Source organism: Euprymna scolopes, chromosome 7 (genome assembly GCF_053919585.1).
Source record: "Euprymna scolopes isolate OS-2025 chromosome 7, ASM5391958v1, whole genome shotgun sequence".
Lineage (NCBI taxonomy): Eukaryota > Metazoa > Mollusca > Cephalopoda > Sepiida > Sepiolidae > Euprymna > Euprymna scolopes.
Genome location: NC_136488.1, coordinates 100154052 through 100178785, shown reverse-complemented (window position 1 = coordinate 100178785; position 24734 = coordinate 100154052). Strand labels below are relative to the sequence as shown.

Sequence of the window (24734 nt, the reverse complement as noted above, 5' to 3'; positions counted from 1 at the left end):
CAGTTAATTGGGTCCATATTTTTCAATTTGTATATTGTTGGCGCCTTAAAGGCCCTAAAAACATAAGACAATGAGGTAATTAAAAGTAATATGTATTTACAGAAAGTACAGAAGTAATATGTTGCCAGAGATTGCTCCTGCATTTGTTATAGCGACACTCTATCTCTCTCTCTCTCACACACACACACCACTACCACCACTCTTGCTATTTGCTGTTGGAAAAAGTGTAGATAAAAAAAGTGAAATAGTGTAGCTCACCATGACTCAAATCTACATCTATTCATAAAGTTTAACTTTTGGAGGAAGTATTTCCTAAATATTATCCTTACGCCGACAATAAGAGCATTCTATTTTTCGACCAGACTTAAGTTTGAAAATTGTTTTGTATGTTACTCGGTTTATACTATATTTAAAGCTAACATAAAGCTCACTGAAGAATGAAACGATCACTCATAATGAAGTTAAAAAGAACACAACAAACCTCGAGATTCAAATGTTTATATGACCCTTCTTCCTGAAAAAAAAAAATGAAGAGAAAATTTGTATTAAAGTAAACAGGTGTTATTCTTGTTGGTTCAGTTCTTATAGTAATCTCCCTTGAACCGAATCCAAGTTATCTTCTTTGAATCTTTACTAGCCAGCGATGCACTCTCCTATTTCTGGAAGTTAATAGAATGAAGCTTTCTATATTTCCTGATTAAACTTCAAGGTCGGCAGATGTGGTCTAATTAGCTCCCCTCTTTGCATGGTATTCACAACTCTGATGCTGTCCCCATCAATCATCTTTCATGGCTGTAGTAATTTCAGACTAGCTCTCTTTTTGTTGCCCTGAGACATGAATTGATCTTTGTATATCCTTTCCTTCAAGTTGCTGTATTGGCTCTGACATCAACAAAGTATATCATATTTACTCATAAATCGTTTGTGCATATTTCTCTCTATTCGTTTACCCTAATAACATGTGTACTTCGATTATGCTTGGACGATTAATGTAGCTTTTCCTTTAGTAAGTATATGTGTGATTTTCAACTTTATGTATCATCTCTTTTCCATCCCTCATATATTGATCTTTGACAAAATGCTAATGTGAAAATAAGTGTGTTATATAGTAGCTGAACAGTATCTTAATTATTACCGCCATCCCCCTCTTTTTTCACTCATGGCTTATCAAATCCCAAATGCCATTCGAGGATAAGTATTAATGAGTTTCTCAGGTGAATGATGAGACAACACCTTGATGATCGCAAGCAATGTCTGAAACTTGGCAAAATTTGATTATTTAAAATAACTCTACAAGAATTTTACGTTGAACTTACAATGATCATGTTGTAGTCATCTTGGACGCAGCCAAATGATACTGTGTTCTACAAACGAATAGTTCTTGGAAAGAAACTTTGTTCATGGAAGTTCCATTTAGCTTTATGTACATAGGAACAAAAAAGAAAATTATTTACAGTGGCTGTAGCTAAACGAGATTTAGCTGTGAATGCCTTACAGGGTGAGATCAGAGATTGGAGTTCAGTCGAGCACCTACCATCAAAATAAGTATAGAGAAAGATTAGCAACGTCGTTTCTGTGAAAAAGGGGCTGTAGCGAAAACAATACAACATCCTCACTAGATTTCGAAGTCGACTTTGTATTCATCCAAGGTAGGAAAGAGTGCTATGAGTCGCATTTTCCGAGATATGACAGAAGTTCTCCATCTTTGTATGTGTCTGATTCTAATACGGCTTGAGGATTGCATCAGAAGTGAGATATTTCCTAGAGCGCTAGAATAATGCAGTCTAGAATCATTAGCAACATCTTTTAATGCAAATTACTCCAAACAAGGAACGAAGCCATTTGATGTAAGGAGCTAAAAAAAAAAAACATTTCAAAATTAAAAAAAGAAAACAAAAAAAACTAGTCAACAATAAGTGTTATATGTACAGATACCGACCCCCCAATAGTTCTTACCCCTTTGTCAGAAACATCGCTCATAGAATATGAAAATTAAAGGGAAACAGGATATAATGCAAGTTTTCTATTTCATTTTTTTTTCGTTTGCTTCTAACCTCGTGTGTACCCAAGCAAACACATCATATTAAAGGTGACCTTGTGTTTTGGAATGAAGGCCAAACACATGATCACTATAAAAGTAAATTTATTTTATATTCTTTTTCTTTACACTTTCTTAGCGACAATGATTTTTGACGTGAATTTAAAGTTCTATCATATTGAAACTGAAAAAAAAAAAGAAATTCAGTAACTTAAATTAGCTTTTATTCATGACAACAGAAATAATTCTCGTGTTCATGGCCGCTTGGGTGTGGATATAATACAATTTAAGAAAAATATTGAAATGGAAATTTCCTACAGGTATATTCTTTCTTATTTAAATTTTTTTTTTTTTTTTTTTGTATGGGAACAAAATCGTCCGAATCGAAGTTAAGGCAAAACATTCTCATCATAATCATGACAAACATTTCTGCATATATTTAATGCTCATATACAAAACAAAGTAAAATGGTCGAGCATAGTCGAGGGCGACTCGAAGGCTCCCTTTTCATTAGTTACTGTGCCACTTTTTCCAGGATTATTCTTTTATCCTCAGCTTATAATGCCGAGTTTTTATGCAAGGAGCATCAAATATCATTTTCAAGTTTTTGGTTAGAATATTCACTAATAAGCCAGAGGACCAGGCTTCAGTTCCCTGTTGAATCATACCATTATACTAAATGCTCAGATGCTAGAGTAAATTTTGTTCATAAATACAATAACTTTTTTTTTTTTTTGTGAAAATTTTGAAAGTCAAAGAGCAAATTTTAGAGCAATATTCAAAATTGATTTTCTAGAAACAGTTCCAAAAGTGGATTTTATGTGTTTAAGACAAAGAAAACATACCAAAGTTAAAGTTTTATTAAACATAAAAATGCCTGTACATATTAAGTAAATCATAAACAGGATGTATAATGGGCAAGGATTCAGTTAGGTACAGGCAAATCGGCTGTGTATGAGAAAATAGTTTAGTGAAAATAACACCAGGTAAGTGATTTGAGAGCATAAAGTTCTTAGAGTTTCCATAAAATTTTCGAAACAACCAGACATAGTATTTGAGATATTCTGGCGAGCATTAAATTTAACAAAAATGATACTTTTCTAATAAAGTGTAACATCTACCTCTGCTTTCCTCATCCACTCGTTTTCTTTGCCACCAAAGACAAAATGGCCAAATATAAGAATCAGATACGTACCAAAATGGGGTACTGCTGCTACATCTCAGGAATGTTTAGTCTTGAATTTTTTCTTGCTTTCACATAGAAAAACTTCGAAGAGACATTTTCCTTGGATTTGCTCTGGCCAACATTTAAGAATGTTATCTCCTGTCTGGAAATCAAGAAAAAATCGTTTTATCCATGTATGAAATTTAGAACGTGATCTTAGTATCATTTTGCTTTGTCTTTCAAAGCCATCGGATATGAACCAACTGGCTACCCATCTTTGCATGGTGGCTTATATCGGTCAGTTGCCTATCCTGATAGCAGTCACATAGACTCCCAGTATGTACAACAAAGTAAGTAATATTTATATATTCACTGTTCATTCATAGTTCTCTATCCCTGACCCTGATAACATGTGTTCTTTCTCATTGTATACTGGAACCATAATATATTCCTTCTTTACTACTTTTGTCTCTTGTTTTTTTTTTCTTTGTAGATTATAATGCATACCACCTTATACGTTCTGTAATACTTGTTACATTTGTTTTTGTGATTTTTTGAGATAATAATTTATATTATTTGTATTCTGATTACTGTTCTCATTGTCAGTGTTATTCTCACAACATTTCGGATGATGTAATTCCCTGCCCGAACCGTCTTCAGGCATATCTTGTAAAACACGGGAATCTTTGTGGAAATCTGCAGGGAATTTTGAATTAGGCTCAGTAGCTTCATATGACCCACGGGAAACGTCGGGATCAGAACACAATAAAGAAATAGCGCAGAAGCAATGCTGTCATGCTCACTCCATTGATTTGCAGTTCTGTGCCTGACATGTTTTTGCTTGCCACGTACAAAGGAAGGGATGAAAAGAGAGGGCAACAGATCTTGATGCTTGCTTACTCCTAGATTTTTACCAAAGTTCTGTTATCCAGATTGTGAGCCCAATACCGCTTCATGATAAACCTTTACACCATGGATGACTCTACTAGAAACTGGAGTTCTAGATGCTACCATATTGCCACTGCCCTTATTATGGTGACAAAGGATTGGAGTTTAGGGAGAGGGTAATGCTGCTGCTACTACTAATGCTATCCTTCCTGCAACCTCTTTCAAGAATATAAATCAATTATTCTATGACCTCAATACAACATCTTTATTCAGCATTAAATAACCTATAAATGGTTGATGTACCGTAAACAAAACCGTCTAATTCATTCAAGTAAAATTATTAGTTTAATATTATGTAGATAAAACTTTACTTGCATTAAAAATATTTCATTCCTAAGTAATATCCATTTGTAGTTATTAATTTGCCTTCCTGCAAGAACAACGTAAGGCAGAAGGTTTGTTTTTAATGTGGGGAAAATCCAGCTCCTAAAATAGGTCACTCTGGATTGGAATAAATTATAACCGTTTCAGTTGAATAGGATTCTTCCTTTGCTGATTTTGGACAGAAAAGAGGAAGTTAGTATGAGAACAGATACTATGCTTTGCTCCTAGCCAAAAGGTTAAGGACAAATATATATATATATGTATATATATATATAAATTTAGGTATTTAAATTCTATAATTTGAAAAAGTTAATCTTCAAATATAGAATTTTTTATTGTTTGAAAACAAAGAATACAATTAAATAAATCTATTTCCTTAATCCACGAGATTTTGATGCTTATTCATCTCCTCTGAGGAAAAATATTAGCAAAAGTTTTGTCTGCACCTTATTTGCTAAAAGCAATAAACATAGAAAATTAAAATTTTCTTTCTTTTTCTTTTTCTTTTTTCTGCCTCTATATCCCTTTTCTCTTATTCTATGTATCTAAAATGTTTTAAAATTTTAAATTTTTCTATATTTATTGTTTTTAGCAAATAAGGTGTGAACTAATAAAAACATTTGCTAATATTTTTCCTGAAGAGATGAATAAACATCGAAAACTCATGGGTTAAGGAAATAGATTTATTCAATTGTATTCTTTGTTTTCAAACAATAAAAAAATGCTGTATTTTAAGATTAACCTTTTCAAATCATAAAATTCAAATACCTAAATTTTGATTCATTTGCTCTACCTTGTATATTGAGCAATTTTATTTAGCTGGGATTTTCTTATGTAAAATATTACATCCAATTTCGTAAGACCGAAAATCATTGGATTTGCATACCAGTAGATATATTTCATTTCATTATTCTTAATACTCCTATAAATTCGTTTTTCTTTTGTGTGTATTGATATTCATATTAAAACCCCTATTTTCTATTTATTTAAAAAGAAAATACAATTTTGTTATATATGGGTTGTGAAATTGCATTCACTAGCAAAAGATCTAGCAAATTTGCATATTCCTTTATTCATTTTAATTAATTCTGTATTAGTTGCTTCGGTTTTCTTATGGGATGATAATCTTTCGTTAACTATTACGTGCTATTATATTCATGCAGATATTCTACATGATTTATACTTGCATAATATTTGTGTAAAAAGTTTATAGTAAGCACAAAATTGTTTCCATATATATTTATGTATACGTATATATTTTTGTTTAACAAATTTTGCCTACCAAACTCCCAAAGTTTTTTGTTTGCAGACATGAAACTTCATATATATTTGAATCCATGCGAAACTTTATATATGCGTTTTAGCCCGGAAAAATTGGTGCAAAAGTGTGGAAATTTAAAAATGAAATTTGCCAGGTGAAGGTCGAACGCTGGGATTACGAATGCATAATGTAGTAACTATTAGTTGATGTTTTAATTTTTAGCCTTGCAGTAAACATGTTTCCATATCCCAGTCATTGACGGCATAGGCAAAATAAATCGTGAGCTAAACGTTTTGGTTTCGATTCTCGGTGGTGGCGCATGAGTCTTTTTTTTCTTTTTATATATACTTTTTAAATCATTATTATATATTGCATCCAATCTATCTATCTATCTATCTATCTATATATATATATATATATATATATATATATATATATATATATATGAGAAAATGTATGTCTGTCTTTTATCTATGGTAGTTAAGGAAGACTATTATACAGAAAGGCATTACTTTACATATTCACACTTTTTAATATATGCATATGCACATAACCTTATGAACAGTACATATGGCCCGAGCAAAGCCGGGCAGAACTGGTAGTGTGTATATATATATATATATATATATATATATATATATAAAAATTGAACATGTCTGTCTGTCTATTTCCATACACAATAACTCTGTCAATTTTCGGTCTACAGACTCGAAATTTGATATACAGGGTGCTGAGATTTGGAAAAATCTTTGTAATCCATTTTCGGCTAGAAATTTGGTGTTAAGGGGTCAAAGTTCAACGATTTGACATTTGAGAACTCTACCAAACTCCCCTGATAATTTTGGGTCTAAACACTTGAAATTTTAGATATAGGTTCCTTGGACATGGATCTAATTTAATAAATTGATTTGAGCCCAAAACAAATGTTAAGAGGTCATAATAGAGGTCAAAGTCAAAAAAAAATTTTGACCTCTACGGTCTCTACCAAATTACCCAGACAATTTCTGGTCTAAACATTTGAAATTTTACATAAAGGGTATTCAGAGATAGGGCAAGCATTTTAATCGGTTTGGGTCGAAAATTTAAGCTACAAATATATAAATCTATGTATGTATGTTTGCATGTCTGCATAAAACTTTCGAGATAGGCGACGGATTTTCACAATATCAGTATCGTTTTGAAGCTCGACACTTCAGACGACAAATGCTGAAAAATTGGCTAAAAACATTAATTTCTTCACCCTCAACTGGCCGCTTTTTTCGCCGATATTTTCGAAAGTCATCCCCTCTTTTCGATTGTCTAGCCTTTATTTAAACCTACGTCACTTCCGGTTTGGCGTTGGTCGTAACAGCAAAGACGTCACGTTTTTTTTCACGTTCTTTTCCTCCTTCGCGGTACGGGTTCGAGCCTGCCTTCCTACTACCACTTTTTTTTGCTTTTTCTTTTTTTTTCTTTTTGCTCAACCCACACCTCCAAACACTCGGGCAACGCCGGGTACCCATGCTAGTATATATATATATATGTATTCGTTTGTCGAACCTACTAGATACAGAAAGGTTAAAAATAAAGATTAAATCTTAAAATTGAATTCATTATTTAATAATAAAAAATAAATAATATTTTTGATCCTGTATACAAAAAGGTTGGTTTTCATTTTGTATCGGTGAAATCGTAATTTATGAAAAAAAGAAGAAAAAAAGGCAAACTTTAAAAGCTTTAGATGACAATTCGCGTGTAATCCGTCATTGCATGCGATGAATAAGTCGTCTGCCAGATCTTATTGATTGAAAGTGAACTTTAATTTGATGTCACATGAAAGGTCGATAAAGATATTATCGTCTCATGAAGTTAAAACTGTTTCATGTTGCTAACATTTGCATTAAATGGACCTCGCATCCAACTCACATTGAGAGCAGGAAGTCGAAACTGTTCCTTAAACTTGTCCTTTTAATTTTTTCAGTGAAAAAATAAATAAAGCAAAATTTGAAATAAAAGTAAATAAAATTTAGCCTTTCGAGATTTGATTTTTTTTTTTTTTTTTTTTTTTTTATAAGACTGGCATTTAACATTGAGTTTACTGGTGTTGACTTCTTCCACTCGTTGGTGTGTGTATGTGTGTGTGTGTGTGTGTGTGTGTGCGCGCACACACACACACACACACACACACACACACACACACACGTCACACGTCCGTATATTCCATAGTTGGATTTCACTGCAGTTTGTTTGATTTGTGTTAGCTAATAAACTTATTGCGTGTGGCAGGATGTTTGCCTCACATGCAAGAGATTCGGGTTTCGAATTCAGAGTCGGGATGTGTTCGACTGATGAACTCAAAGCAGAGCGAAACTCAATTCTTTGACTTCCTGTTTGTATGCTTTCATGACTCTTGTGAGTTGCGACGTTTGATTGTGGAAAATAATAATAATAATATGTGCATGATAAAAATGAGAATGACATCTCAACATAATGGGGGAAAAAGGGAATACCTAAATCATTTGTGAGTTCAACGTTTCGTCTTCATTTAAGACTTCTTCAGGATGATTGAATTGAGGAACGTAAATTAAAAACATAAGTGCATTACTTGGAAATACCTGGTGTATGAAACCAAAATTTGTTTTTTTTAATAAATTTCATTTCTTTAAGCGAAATACATAAGAATGTAAAACCATTGTAATTTATTTTATGCATTTGTTATATCATTACGATTAATTTATAATTTTTCTTTTTCAGATTATTAAAATATCATTAATATTTTTCTGCAATATCCTCAGTTATGTTCACCCGAAAACTCCCTTCTTTAGGGAGTCATCCCCCATCATAATGCTCGTCCTCACACAACACTACTGAACAAAGATCTAGGAGAATTTGTTTGGGAAATCTTGCCCCATCTTGCATATTCTCCTGGCCTTACTCCCTTTGATTATTACTTGAAGATTACAAGGTCATTTGAATGGCATTAGCTAAAAATCATGATAGATTGAACAAGAGTTAGATTTATACTAAGAAGGGTGCGTCCAGATTTGCCCAGGCGTAAAATATGCTTAAATATGATATTTTAATTTGTCCGGATTTCGCATATATATTACTATAGTCGTGATTTCAAAAGTAAAAAAAAAAAAAGTATTTGGTGCCATCAGTTAGAATCGAAAGCAAAACTGTAGCATTCAAAGCTGGTGACGTTACCTCTGTACCAACATGACACGCATATGAATTAATTAAAAATAAACTAAGATGAATGTACAAAATGTATAGCGATTTTTTTGGAATTTTGGCCCATTTTTGGCCCTTTAAAAACTTTTAACCGGCTAAAGACCCATAAAAGAATAATTAGTAAAAAAAAAATCCAATCATTTGAGGGCCGCTAGCGCCACTCTGCGACTTTTAGTATCGGAGGAGATAGTTTGAAAATATGGAGACATACAGACAAACATATAGCCTTTTATATATTAGATTTCACAGAAAAATCCAAATAATTTTATAAGCGAAGCATTTATATGCTTGTTGACAGAGGGAATAATGTTAGAGAGAGCAAAAAATCCTTATTTTTATGAGTAAAGATTAAAAAAAAAAAAAGACACACAGCTTTTCATTGTCAAGATGAACTTTTAAATCAGCAAAGAATTTTGCATCAACCTAATATTTCATGAACCTAGCCCGATAATTAACTTTACTTATCCTAGATTGAATTGAAGAAAAAAAAATTCTGTTGTCTTTAGATTCCTTGAAAAATGTAGTCCTTATTGACACTTATGTTCTGTTCACATTTCTGCACACACATTTACTTATGTATACACAAAATAAGTTCATATCCACAGAAATTAACTTAATTAATTTTTACTGTGTTTATATGAAATAACTTATTAATAAACAGATTATGTATAATTTTTTTTATACAAACATTAGTTGGCTACACAGTTGCAGACCTGTTTCGGTCAAAATTCTGAATTAGGTCAATTGTTCTCAATGGGTATGGAAATCAAAATAGGGAAAATTCTTCAAAAACTGGTCAGAAACTGGTCAAATTAATTCAAGCTGCCAAACTATTTATATTATTAGCACTTATGCAGAATATGGATCTGGGTATCATCTGATATTCCAGATAAATGAGATAAACCGCCAGAAGGTACCGAACAAAAATTTTGTTTCTTTTTGTTTGTTTCACGAAAACGCTAGCCAATTTATAAGATGTCGAATGTAAACTTTGTGTGTTCTTTTACAAAAAAAAAAAAAAGATGGCCAATATTAAAAATGCTATGGTAATTTCAGTGAGAAAAAAAGGTACCTTTGCAATTTACGTGTATATTTCGGGATGGCCCGAAATTTAGAAACTCATTTTTAATATGATGAGGGTGGTTTTATTTATTCTGTACTTTCACTTGATAATTTAATAAAGAAATTATACTGTAAAAAAAAACTTAAAATATACCGTTTGCCAATTATCGGTGGCTGCAATTTCATTGGCCAAGCATTTCGGCATTTTCTACCAGTTGAGGTAATCTGACCAGAATTTGCCGACGATAACGCGATCCGTATTGTACATAAGTATCATTATTTTCTTCGTTTCTTTGATCTCATAGTAAAAATCTTCCAGTTTTTAATGTGAAATATTTAATTTTTTTAATTAATGTTTCAATACCACAATTAAAATTAAGCTCAATAATTAATAGGTCATATCAATCAGAGCTTTCATATATTAATAGAGGTTATTTTAAAAATTCAAAACCTTGCTCATGCAAATGATATTTTTCATAAACACATTAACATGTTGCCGCTCTTTCTTCTCCGTCTTCAGTGTATATAAGAGAGAAACACTATACTAGTGTACATGTTTCACAAGTTTTAGCACACACTATTCGTTTAGATATTTGTGTGACTTCTGTTTGCTTTGTTTTCTCACTCTTTCTCCTCTTGCTGTTAATTCCTTCTGATTGATGACATATCGAACCGTTGAGTGAACCTATTGCAGTTTCACTGCTAAGAAGTTCGGGAACCGCTAACACGTTTCTGTCTTTTTTTTTTTTTTTTTTTTTTTTTACTTGTAACATTGCGCGGCTGGCTATCCGCTGGAGATCACGGCCCCGTCACTCGTTGAAGTGGCAAATAAGAACTTTTCAGATCGGCAGCGTTATATTAAAATATTCATGTACAATCATAGAATTACGTCAGTAATTTAATAATTTTTCATATAATCATTTCTGATGAACTAAAGAAAAATATCACCTCGATTTTTTTTATATCATAGTGAATGATTTCTTTCCAAATTCATTTAAGGCGATGGGATAAGTTAGAAATGGTTGCCCGATTCGTTGTTTGCTTTAAAGCTTACCCTAGCAAGTCGAAAATGATTTTGTTTGGGGGCGGCGGTAGAAAAAAGAGGGACATGTTTCACTCCCTAACTTTTGCATTACTAGATGGAAGTGTATATATATATATATATATATATATATATATATAATGCGCTTTGAATTTAATTTTTTTCCAGGGGTAGAGGCTTATAAATAAATGTTCTTTTATGTTTTTGTAGATTGTAAATATTTCCTTTTAATTACATTTTTTCTTCTCCAAATCCCTTTTCATTTCATATAAATAAACTTTACAACTGTTTTTTTAACGGGCATACATTAGTCTCTGAAGAGTTGCTTAGTGGGTATCTGCTATTGAATGAAACACGTGTAAGACGTACTTAATAAAAAAAAAAATTAATAAAAAAGCGTGACAAGAAAATACCTCACACGTTATCGTATCTTATATAAGAGTGACTTAAATACTTTTTTTGTGGAGAGGTGTCCACGTCCTCCTACATACAGCGCATGGTATTCCAAAATGGTCACCCATCTGAAACTGACCAGGCTCAATGATGCTTAATTTCGGTGATCTAATGAGTGCTGGTGTCAACCTGATTATGCCGTATATTTAAGATTTTGCTCTAACAATGAATGCCATAGACGCTTGCGAGTTCCTTGATCATCCCCTTTATATGGAACTCGAAATTAAATAGTTTCAATCCAGAGGTCGACAGTTCGAATCAGTTTCATTTCACCTCACATTTCAATACTTAAATCTACTTTATTACAGTATAACATTACAACTCTTCTCATTCGATGCTGTTATCTACGACACAGGTGATTCTTTTACATTTATTTCAGTAGATGGGGGATTCCGCTTTGCGCATTACAGAAGATTAATTGAAAATTGAAATTGAAAACAAGAACATAAAAAAAAAAAAAAAATTAAATATCTATATTAATACAATAGCGTGTGTGGTATTATCTGTGTCACGCTTACATCCGAGTAGTTTAATTGTTATCTACTTCCATTTCTTGTCAAAAATAATTTTACCAAGAATTCTTCATAAGTTTTGGTTTCGGTTTCGATTATAGCTGATGGCACTTAAGTCATCTATTTCTTTTTTTATAAATAATTTTCTCAAGAATTCTTCAAGTTTTTATTTCGATTTCGATTCAAGCTAATGCACTCATATATGGATAAATTTTGGTTTTTTGAAATCGCAACTTTATAATATATAAAAATTGATAGAATATTAATTCTATAATAATATATATACGAATCTGCAAGAATTAAAATATCATATTTAAGCGTACTTTACGACGAGGCTTTATCAGGCGTTCGTGCTAACTCAGATAAATACTTTTGCAGTTTTAACAAAAAAGCTACAATAATATCAGTGTCTCCATTTACACTGAACATCTACAGAATGCCAACATCAATATATTACAGATATCCCCTGTGGATATATGTAATATGATAAGTCCCCTGTGGAATTTCCACAGGTTCCGCTAGTATTTAATTATTTGAATTACTCAGACTCCTGCTCTTATTTCGGATGTTATGCTCACAACTTTTCGGCCGATGTAACCCTTGATCTTCTTTAGTTATATTTTGTGAAACTCAGGAATCTGTATAGAATTTTGAACGGAAACCTTTATTCAATCTACGAGGATGTATGAGGGCGGGGTTGTAGATGAGAATAGTAGTCCGAATAAAAATTATCAATCTTCATCTAAAAAAATGCTGAAACATAATGAAAAGTATTAAGATAATACATAAAAGAAAGCCTAAATGGAAGCCAAAAATAGAAAAACAAATGGACCAATCAAAACTGTCTATTTTTTCTTTAACAAATAATTTTTTATTTTTTATACAAAGCAACGAGACTGCGTAATTATGAAAAACAAAAACAATTTGCTCAGCAAAGTGGTCTTCCAATTGTGACAGCTGATACAGCATTGTCTAATTATACGTCATAACAAAATGGTGTTAATTTCAACCAATTTGAATCTATTTTTACTAATTAGAAAGTTATTACCGTCATTTATATGCATTGCATGTATTTTTTTTTTTTTCAGTTATTTGTAGTGAGGTTTGTATGAAAGAAAGAATAATCTTCCTCTGCTCTATCTCAATTTTTTTTTTCAATGATTTGTTGCTTGAAGCAAGAATAGAAATAAATAAATGGGGCTGGTTCAAGAAAAAAAAATAATGATTTTCCTAATTCAGGAGTTTCTGGAACAATTACTTAAAAAAAAAATAACAATTTTTATTTTTAATATTTATTTTTTAATTTTTTTGTTTATATTTTATTTTTATTTGACTTTTATTTTCACTTTATTTTTAATTAAATAAAAAAATTATTTAAAAAAAAATGTTTTTTTTATAAACCAAGAATCTGAACAATGAGCATTAATGATTTTCTTTTTTGTTTAACATAAAGAAACAAGTAACTTGTTGGCTTTTCGGAAAGTCTGGCACAACGCAACCACATAAATGAGTTTCTTATAGTTGGATTGCAGAAAGGATTGTTAATTTTATTTACGATTCAATTGGTGGCATTTTTGCAGAGTCACTCTGCATTTAGTGAATTTTATTTATTTAGCTCTTCTTTATAAGGTCAGGTTTGAAAAAAAAAAACGTTTCAGTGGCATGAATTGGATTCGAACTTGGCACACCCAGATTTACACTCCTTGTTAACCACTTACTCACCATCAAAAACTCTGTCCTTCTACAGAATCAGGATCAATATGAATGATTGCGATTTATAGAATAGACTGGAAATTGTTCGGTTGAACCATCAATTAGTACAACATGAAATGAAAAAATTTTCATTCATTCCTTGATTTAAAATTACTCCACGTTGAATGAGTTTAATAAATTTCTTAAAATTAGAAAATTACCCAACTTCATGTCTTTTTAGGTTTTTATTTTTTAACTTATATATTTTAGGAGCTAAAAATATTTTTTAATCTAATCTTAACCAACATGAATTTAACAACTGCTGTCACCGCAATCAAATTCATTTTAATTTTGCATTTACATGAATTTTTTTTTTAATCTTTTAATCATAAACGACTTCGGCCATTTCGAGCCTGTTCGTAAATTGCAAACGGAAACAGTGTTGAAATGACTCCTATTCTGCTGAAGCACTAAAAACTCTTGTGACGATGCTAAGTCTTAATAAATCACCATGATGAAATTCTATGCATGTCCTCGACCTACAGTTAATCAATGAATTGTGCTCCACAAGGAGCATCTTCTGTAGTTATTTCATTTACCTCCTTTGCAGGAGGTTAGACACAAGGTCAAGTGTGGGTTTGATGAATATTTTTCTGTGTTTAGTAATTAGGTTTTCAGTCTGTATCGTTAATTCGGCAGTGTTTCCTGTATCAGAGACAGATAATTCTCAGGTATACTGAACCACCGTCATCAAAATATTAATAAAACCTAAGCTGATTGTTAGTATTGTACAGTTTTAAAAACTATTTATGTAATGTAACTTTAAGACTTCCAGAATGTTAATTAACGATCAGTTTTGAGCAATGCGCTTTTAGTGGTTGAAGTTCAATTCTTACTTATATTATTTGTAGTTATGATTATTTGTAGTTATGATTATTTGTAGTTATGATTATTTGTAGTTATGATTATGTGTAGTTATGATTATGTGTAGTTATGATTATGTGTAGTTATGATTATGTGTAGTTATGATTATGTGTAGTTATGATTATTTGTAGTTATGATTATGTGTAGTTTTGATTACTTGTAATTATGATTACTTGTAATTATGATTACTTGTAATTATGATTACTTGTAATTATGATTACTTGTAGTTATGAAGTCTAATGCTTAATTATATTATTTTTAGCTATGGTCTGTAGACCATAATAACTAACAATAATATAAATAAGTACTTCTGGCACCTTATGACTGACGGAACAAGAACAATCTGCCCCTGTCGATCGAATAAGGGGTTCAGTTCGAAGTTCCATGAAGGTTTCAACAAAATGATTTCCAAAGTAAAATAAAAAAGCTGCGATGAATTCTGTAAAATATGGAAAACGTTTTTCTACAGTTCATTGCTAAGTTCCACTCTAAAAAGTAAATGGCTGCTTCCATTTTTGTTATATAGTCCTTAGGGGGGGCAGATAACTCACCGATACTTCCTGTATCAGATGCAGATAATTCCTGAGTATTATTTCAACACAAGAATAGATAACTCTTTTATTTATAGTACAGGCCCAAACAAAATCTAAAAAAATATGTAAAACTTATAAAAGAGAATATTAAACTAATTTTTCTTAAATAATGTAACTCTCCCACTTTTGCTATAGATGAGGAACTGGCTTTTCGATAAAGATCCGGATTTCCATCGAAACATGTTTCATGTTAAACTAATTTTTCTTTAAACATACTCATGTCTAACTCCTCTCTTGGTCAACAATGATAACACTCTGCTAGATCGTAATGACAGACGTTCTCTGAACTTAGTCCAGCCACTTCTTTCAATACTAGCACCTGCTCCTCCATGTGCTCTAATTAAGATTACATATGTTCTGTGTTTGTATTTCCTACTTCTTTAGGCTATTTTATTGCAGATTTTTTCATTTACTGTGAGTTTTGGGGGGGATTTTTTAGTTTTATCATACTAGGTATACATGTGATGCATAGGTGCATTTATATATATATATATATATATATATATATATATATATATATATATATATATGTTGAATGTATGACTTTAATATGTCATGAAATTAGGTTTTTCATTCTCACTTAGCCGATAGTTACACAAAAGGAAGTGTTCCTCTGGCATTGCATCGACTGAAGAACTCTTACACTTGGTATATTTTAGCCCTGCAGACTGAGTTTCTAGTGTTTCTATGAAACCGTAGCGTTATAATCAGGATTCGGTTCTGGGGTTCGGGAAGGAGTGAGTCACTCTCTCGACAACAGCATGTTTCTGCCCTCTTCTTTTCCAATCGACCACACCTGGCCTCTCGCCACCAATGTCACACCGCACAATCCGAACGTCAGCAATACGAAATTCTTTTCAAGAGAAGATGTTCACAACTCTTTTCTCTCTGCTACCCCCCCCCGGGAATTTTTCCCATCTTTTATATCCTCCTATCTAGGAAAAAAAAAAAAAAAAAAAGCAAGAGACAGGAAAAAAAATAACTTCTCCCATCATGCTCTGCCTTCCCAAGATGCCCTTCGCGTATACAAATGCGCTGGCCATCCTTTCCTTCTTCTTTCCCAAAGAGCGATGCAGATACGCTCGGTACGTTTTTTTTTTTTTCTTTTCTAACCATATACCCCACAATAGTTGGACGATCGCACTAATGTAGAATCTTCTTTTATAATAACAAAAACAAAAAAAAGCCTGTACTCATACATACATAATTGAACACTGGTAATTTTTCCTATGCTAAAAAAAACATTTTCAGCCCTTCTATCACTGCAATGTTACATATCTGTGCTTCTTGTACAAGTACTTACAAGTGTTGTAAGTTCGTCAACTGTAACTCCTTCCAACGTAAATACAACCAAACAGCAAAATTCCACCTTTCACTGCAGATATCCTTAAATGCCAGAAAGCCTTCCGCTTCTTTCTTCAGATTATTTGACTTTGTAATTCGCTCCCGTTCCATTTTCCTGACTGTAGCAATTGAAATGTAATGTGAATAAATATCTTTCTGTACAACTCTTCACTTAGAATACATCCTACAGTTCAGTCGCTTAATAATAGTTATCCCTTATGTCTCAGTAGAAATGTCTTGTTTAGGGTGAATTATGTGTGTGTGTGTGTGTGTATATATTAAGCGACTGAACTGTAGGAGGTATTCTAAGTGAAGAGTTGTACAGAAAGATATATATATATATATATAAGCGATGCTCTTTGTGTAAACAAATCGAGCTTAGGTATTTCGGACGATGTCAAAACATAGTTTATTCACGACTCGATCAGTAGCCGCCGATTAGCATAATGGTTAGGAGCCTTGACTGTTGTACAGGCGGTCGGGTTTCAATCCCGGTTTGAAGTAGTTGCCTGTCTAGCCACACTGATGAACTGCAAAACAGTACTGTATGTGGATGACTATATATATATATATATATATATATATATATATATATATATATATATATATACATATATATACACACGAAGGTCGTTCCAAAATTACGGACTCCTATTTTTTAACTAAAAATCTAAAGCTACAAAAACAGGAGTGATAAGATCAAAGCGAGTGACCTTTTGTGCTCTAAGATTTATTTTTTTGCATAGTCACCACCATTCTCAATGCACTTTTGCCAGCCTCTTTTGATGTCTTGGTTGTAAAAAGTCCGGAGCACACTTTGTCAGCCACATTTGTGTCGCCGCTCTGAAATCGACGAACCCATCTCCTAACTGTGCTGGCATCAAGTGCATTAGCATTGTAAACATTCAACAGGCGCTGATCAGTACTGATTGGTTCAAATTTTTTTCTATACGGAAGAATTCATTGACACATCTCTGCTTCTGATGGATGTTCATGACAGGGGTTGCTTTTGTAGAGTCTCATGCTGTCAATATCTGCAACAGAGCTAAAACATTCAGGTCATGAATGCATAAGTTCAGTCATCATAATGATCAAATTTGTAATCCCTTCTGATCTATTCGGGTGGAATGAAAATAGACATTTCTTTTGGAAAGCCCCTCATGTTTATATATATATATATATATAAAGTTCAGTTTTTTTTTATTATATATATATATGTTCAGTTTTGTCTCCTGACAGCTTTATCTTGTTTAAGATATAAATAAATATACTTCAGTATCTTTTTTTACGTTTAGTTTAAGCATATTTTCTTGAATAAACTAACACGATTACTTAGAAAAGCTTACATTTCCCAAGAGAAAATTTTAAACTAATTATAAAAGTGTACATTATTTTTAAACCAACAAGTTAAAGTAAATTCTTTCGAAAACTTTCTCGAATTCTTTCACTTTTTTGTATTAAAACTAGAAATTTGCTTTTTCTCCCAATCCCAAAATATAACTGTTTTAATTTTAAAAAAAATAATAATAAAAAAATAAAAAATAAAAAAGCATAACAAAAAATTGAAATTAATAGTAAAATAAACTAATTTATTTATTTTAAGTTTCCTTTTCTTTTGAAAAAGTTCTGTTTGGGGTAAATTTGATGTCATATCTTGGCGAATTGTAATGTTTTCAATTATAAAACAAATATAAAAGTATACACAAGGCATTTAAACGTGGGTTTCTTTTATTCTCACTTTTATAGTCGCTTAACTTCGGTGATCCAGTGAGAACAGATGTGTCAACGTGATTATGCCGTACTCAAACTACACAAAGTTCCTAATATGTAACATTATAGTCGATCTATTCTCAGAAGTTTATCTTTACTGAATAACGCTTACTTTTATCAAAATAGCAGTATTTAGTATTAAAAATCTGAAAAGAATTTATATATTCTGTCTTGTAGTTGTAAAATGCTACTCATAATTTAATAGTTCTTCTCTGTGCGTGTGGGATGAAATGTCTGATCCCATAATTTTGATTTCCATTATACTCCTCGCTATTTCCATCCCTATTACTCTTTCCTCCCCTCAACATAAATCAGCTTGCCCTTGGTGTTGCAGCCGGTACGGTTGGTGGTTTTTTTTTTTCAACTGCACCCGACACATAATAGTTCATGGATTTAAAAATCAGATGAGTTGAGTGACCAAACTCCTGAAGTCGTGGAAGTTCTCGCACAACCACTTTTATGTTTTTCTAGAGGAGAGACACGGAGCTGATTCCTGCTTCCACAGGCATAGCCTTCATGCAGCCACCTTCTCCACCTAGAAATTGACAACCTCACGGATTTTCTAGGATTTTTGCCACCAACGGTGTGCTGTACTTGATAACTATATTCAGTTATTTAAATGCAATCGGTGTATCTATAAAGTCTATTATGTTCAGTAAATGGAGATAGTTTTTCAAACTTTGTAGAGATAAGTTTAAACGAATTTTAAAAATAGTTTCTGAACTTCTTTATTCAACATTTTTTCTTTTGTTTTTGTTACGTGCTAACTTTATATAGCCATTTGCAGTCAGTCTTTAACTTTCCTTTTTCTGAAGAATTTAGTCATTTGAATTGTTTCAAACTGAAAAGAACAATTTAATTTGTACAAGAAATATCAACTTGAGTGTGATTTTCAGACCGTTTCGGTCAATATAACCTCCGACCTTCTTTGGGTGTATCGTATCGAACTTGGGAATGTTTTTGTCGAACTCAGGAATTTGGACGGAATTTCGAGCAGAACCCTTTATTTACTTCACGGTGGTAGCGTGCTCTTGTTCCGTCAGCCATGACTGGATAGAGGTCCTAAGTAATTCACAAACTGAGGATTGAACCTTCAACCTTCAGGAGAATATCACTTTTGCAATTGATTTTCCCAGTACTCTAACCACTGCGCCACGGGTCCTCAGCGTGGGCAACCGAAAAATACATTTGTGAATTATTTAGGACCTCTATCCAGTCATGGCTGACAGAACAAGAGCACACTACCCCTGTGAAGTAAATAAAGGGTTCTGCTCGAAATTCCGTCCAAATTCTTGAATTCGACAAGATACACCGGAAGAAGGTTGGACCGAAACGTTGTGAAAATCACACTCAAGATGAGAACAGTAGTCCGATGAATAATAATACAAATAACAAATCCTCATCTCAAAAATTCAGAAACGTCAAGAAATATCTATTTGAATTTTTTCCATTCAGTGTCATGCAGAGAGGACAACAAAAGAGCAGTGACCACGGGCATCCAAATTGAGGGGTGGGGGTCATTCTATCATTATGTTTCACTATCTCCTATAGACCAGATTGCACACTGACATGAGCATTCTCATGAGCTTTATGAACCTTACTACTTCCATGTTTGCTCATGACAAAATTGGAAGTGTGTGTTTTGTTTGTGACATAATCACTAGAAGATTACCATACAGGGCCAATGAGATTCTTCTATCAGCAGAATCCTTCTTTCCTATGATTGAGGAACTCCATCCCCTTTAAAGTAACTTTCCAGAATATTATATCGTTTTATTCTAACTAAATTCATTGCTTCTAATATTTCTTGGTATTAGGGCTCGAGTCTTTAGAGCTTACACTGAAGATGTTGCTCCAGGCATCACCAGACCTCTGTTGTATGCAACTGCTGCCAGATTCTGGTGAAATTTATATGAACAGGAAGTTGTGTGTTTTCGGTCGTACATACAAGGCACGAACAAATTTAGGCTTAATAAAATGCATGATCAGCTCCTGCTGATTCAAGTAACTTGATCAGCAGAAATTGATAGTACTGCTTTTTTTTTTCTTTTTTTTTTTTTACATAGGCATCACCACTTATCAAGGCCAAGAGGCCACTCAAGGATAAGGGTTACAGAGTGTACAGTAGAAATTGGACAATATAGTAATCATTAGTAATGAAAATTTGGTGAATTTGATAACTTATATAGAACGGCTCATCAAGAACTAATAAAAGTAAATAATTACGTTAGACTTGAACACAACCATATTGTAGTCAGCCGGAAAGCAGGAAAACGGAAGACAATCCCACAGGCGTGCAGTTCTAAGAAAGAAGCTTTGTTCATGGAATCTACGTTTAGGTTTAGGCACAGATAAAGAGTGGAGGTAATTATTGATAGTGTGTACAGCTAGACGAGTGTTTCTTGTGAAAGTTTGGCGAGGGCGGACCATAGATTGAAGCTCAGTTGAACACTTTCCATGAAAATAACGATACATCAGAGACAAACTCGCAACATCTCTTCTATGAGATAGAAGTTGCAAGGAAGAGAAAAGGACATCTCCTACGAGGCCACAAAGTCTATTTTGAACTCTATCAAGGCAGGACAAGTCCTTTCTAGCAGCTCCTGCCCAGATGTGGCAACAATATTCCATCCTTGGACGTACCTGGCTCTTATATAGATAGAGAATAGTATCAGAAGTGAGATATTTACCGGATCGATAGAAAGATCCCACCATTTTTCCAGCGGCCTTGGCAACAGATTTGATGTAGGTGTTCCATTTAAGATCAGGAGTAATGGTCAAGCCCAGAAGCTTGTCAAAACTTGAGGCCTCCTGAAGACGAGAGCCATTCATTTCAATTGATGCCAGATGTGGATCAGAAGAGAGAAGCTTGGTTTTAGATGCATTAAAAGTAACCAGCCACTCCTTTCCCCATTGTACTACGTGCTCAAGATCAGGGGAGAGAGAATTGGAGAGAACTTGGTCGTTTACTGTCTTAGATGTACTACCATAGATGGTAGTGTCGTCAGCATAAATGTCTACAAATGATGTAAGGATGTGATTTGGAAGATCATTAATGTAGATCAGGAAAAGAGTTGGGCCCAGGATGGACCCCTGAGGGACACCGGCATTAATACTGTGAGCTTCTGATTTTTGCCCCTCAACTACTACTCTTATGAACCTATCAGAAAGAAATGATTTAATAATTGAGAAGACATTTCCAGCTATACCATAGCTAGAGATCTTATGAAGTAAACCTTTATGCCATACCCTATCAAAGGCTTTAGATATGTCAAGAGCAATTGCCCTAGAAAGGTTGCCTCCATCGAGAGATTTGCTAATCCTATGAGATATAACTGTAAGTACATCTGCTGTAGATCTAGCAGAACGGAAACCATATTGAGTGTCACTAAGAAGGTTATTTTTGTTGAGATGGTTGATTACTTTTGTATTTAACACAGATTCCAGCAGCTTCCTCATGAAGCACAGAAGATTTATTGGCCTGTACTGGGAGGGGGATGAGCGATCACCTGAATTCTTAAATACAGGGCATACTGATGAAATTTTCCAGGGAGATGGGAAGCTATTCTCCTTAAGACAACGTTTAAACAGTTTTGTAAGTAAAAAAAAAAAAAAAAAAAAAAAAACTTGATCAGCAGAAATTGATAGTACTGCTTGTTTATTGTTTTTGCAAGCTAGGGGTGGGGTGGCGGGTAATAAATCGTAATTGTTATTTACTATTTACAAAATTATATTGGCATAAAAGTAAACAATTTTTTTCAAACTTAAGGCAGTTTCTTCTTTTTTTTTTTTACGTTTAATTGGGATTTTTTTTTTTTTTTTTTTTACTATAAAAAAAACTCAGATTTTCGATTTTCTATAATTTTAACTGAATATTGTGATTAAATCACAAAAAAAGTTTTAGAAAACTTAAAAGGGATTCGCTAACAGCTAGTCACTCGAGGCGCCCCTACAGGGAAATTTGACGGCGTTGTCCAGGCATTTTTGTAGGCTTGAGTATTTTTTCTTTTGACTTGTATTTTTAAAAATATTTTCAATTAGCCAAAAAAACCTTTTCTTTTCTTTTTTTTTTTACAAAGATTTTTAACGAAACGATAAACATTATACAGAGCATGAGTATTTTATTTTATTTTTTTGATTTTATTTTATGCAGTTTATTATTATATTAAAAAAAAAGAAGAAATTTCCAAACTTAAAAGAAAATCGGGCGTTCATTTATCAGCCCCCCCCAAAAAAAACGATTAGTTATTTACTTGCCTTTCCATAAGGGCAGAGTTAAACATAGGTATGATTATAATAAAGGCGAAATTTTTGATCCCCAAAACAAATAATAGTAAAAACTTGTAAAATAATATTGATTCATTGTAATTTTTGCATTATTCTCAAGAAAGATTTTTTCTCTCTCTGTAAATCATAAAAGCTAAAAACGGAAAAATTGCAACCGCGTGTTATTTCTATATATTTTGACGGGAACAATGAAAAGAACGTGGTTTTTAAAATTCTCCCAAAAATCAAATAATTGATTAATTTCATTATTTTTATTTTATTTTTTTTTACAGGTTTGTTTTAAAAAGGCGGAACTATATGTAAACTGAAATAATATCAAAATGTCCGAAAGCAATCAGATTTGATCAATGTGGAAATATTTTCCTTATATCAGACAATTGCTATTCAATCCCCTTTTTATGGGGAGCTGGTTTCCACCCCCTCCCCAACATCTTGGGAAAATAAAAATAAAAAAAAGTGTTCCCGCAGTAAATAAAATACTACCCCCCAGTCAAAGTTGACCTCATTAAGTCATTAAAACGTGCACCTGCCAATTCTAAATAATTAAATAAATTCAAACGTCGCACGTTAGTATTTTGCAGTGGCCCACTAGTTAACGTCGCACATTTTTTTCACACTTTAATTTCCAACTTTGCTTCAAGGGTTCGATCATCATACTTACCTACCAAAACTTTTTTTTTTTGATTTACCCAAAACCACACACACCTCCAAACACCCGGGCAATGCTGGGTACCCCCGCTAGTCTATAATGTAAATCTCACCTGTCTGTTTAAATGTATGTATGTATGTCTCACAAAAACTTTCAACAGAGGCGACGGATTTTTACGAGATCAGTATCATTCTGAACCTCGACCCTTCGGACGACAGATATCGAATAATTAGCTAAAAACATTAATTCGTTCACCCTAAATTGGGCCCTTTTCTACAGCGAGGGGTCGATTTTTTTCGCCGATATTTTCGAAAGTCATCGGCACTTTTCGATTGTCTTCCCTTAATTTAAACCTACGTCCCTTCCGGTTTGGCAATGGGTGCAACAGCTAATGCGTCACTTTTTTTTTAAAAACTTTTCCTCCTTCGTGGTGCGGGTTCGAACCTGCCTGCCTACTAACTCTTTTTTTTTTTTTTTTTTTTTTTTTTTGTGCTCGCAATTTTCCTTTTTTTCTTAACCAACACCCTTACACACACCTCCACTTTCTTTTCCGCCTTCGTATCACGGGTTCGAGCCTACCTGACTGTCCTACTACATTTTTTTATTTTTTTTTATTTGCTCAACATACACCTCCAAACACCCGGGCAACGCCGGGCACCCAGGCTAGTATTAAATAAAAATGTTACTTTTAATCCATACATTAATTTTGTATGGAAAATAAGTTTCCGATAAGTTAATTTAGTTAAGATTTAAAAAAAAAGAAGCTTAGTTTTAGGAATTAAAAATTGATATTTCCTAGAATAAAAAGGGATTTAATAAAAAGAATTTAAATATTACTTTTTTCGGGCTAACAATTACGATATTGAAAAGTAATATTAAAGGAAATTCTGTCAGTTAATTGTTTCAGGTGTTGTCGACATAAAATGATTTTTCTTGGTATCCTATCTATATATGTTTTTTTCATATTTCAAACCAAAAGTAAGACTTTTACTGTTATATTTCACTTGAATAACGATTGAACAAAAACTTCCAAAACAAATTTTGTACTAAGTTTTTTTCCCAATATTCTTAATGTTTTATAAGACCTGTTTTTCGTATATATGCGACGCCATTGCAATATCCTCATTTTTTTTTTATATTTTGATTATTTGTGGCGTTCAAATCAAATTTAGTCCATGTTATTCAGTGTAAAATAAAGTTAATTGTTTATATGCAATTTAAACCTTGATCCTTCCTCTCTTATATAAAGTAAAAATTCCGATGAATTTCATTTTACTATTTTTTGCTTGTATTTTTTCTCATGGGTGATGAAAATTAGTGCCATACATTTAGTTATACATATCTAATAAAACCCTACTATACAAAGAAACACATATTCTTTTTGTTGTTTTTTGCCGGACATTTTTATTTTGCAATTTGACGCCATGATTTTTTATCAATCAAATAAAACTCTAAAA

At 32.7% G+C, this 24734-nt stretch overlaps 1 long non-coding RNA gene across 1 annotated transcript in view; it reads left to right on the top strand.

Annotated features, from left to right (window-relative positions):
- Nucleotides 1-2183: 2183 nt before the first annotated feature.
- Nucleotides 2184-24734, top strand: part of LOC145279858 (uncharacterized) — a 172092-nt gene continuing 149541 nt past the window's right edge. The window contains exon 1 of the long non-coding RNA XR_013868471.1: nucleotides 2184-2358. This is a non-coding gene — a long non-coding RNA (uncharacterized LOC145279858). The remainder of the gene's footprint in view (nucleotides 2359-24734) is intronic.